Source organism: Sinocyclocheilus rhinocerous, unplaced genomic scaffold (genome assembly GCF_001515625.1).
Source record: "Sinocyclocheilus rhinocerous isolate Xijiao unplaced genomic scaffold, SAMN03320098_v1.1 scaffold2323, whole genome shotgun sequence".
NCBI classification, from domain to species: domain Eukaryota; kingdom Metazoa; phylum Chordata; class Actinopteri; order Cypriniformes; family Cyprinidae; genus Sinocyclocheilus; species Sinocyclocheilus rhinocerous.
This window is the reverse complement of record NW_015664979.1, coordinates 178,743-179,183: the sequence shown is the minus strand read 5'-3', so window position 1 is coordinate 179,183 and position 441 is coordinate 178,743.

The window sequence follows — 441 nt, the reverse complement described above, 5'->3', positions numbered from 1 at the left end:
ACATATATATATATATATATATATATATATATATATAAATAATAGTGTGTTGCACTGAAAGAGTGGAGGATGGAGTTCTTCCACATGTAGGTGAGTAGATGTGGGCTCTCCATTGATTTATAAAAGTTTATACTGGTCATAATACATGGCATTGTGTCATTTGTTCCATTTATTTCATAAATGGACTGAATTGCTAAATTAAAGCTCATCAATAATTTTCTAAATATATTAGAGAGACATTGTATGTGGGACAATGAATTTCAGAAAAACACATAGATGGCAAATCTACTGTTGTTGTTTATTATACTATAAGAATAGCAACTTAATCAATATTAAATAATATAATCTATATATTTAATTATGAATAAATATATTAATTGACTCACTCACAAATCAATGAGAAGAACATACTGATTTTTAAAATATAGATCGTATAGCTAT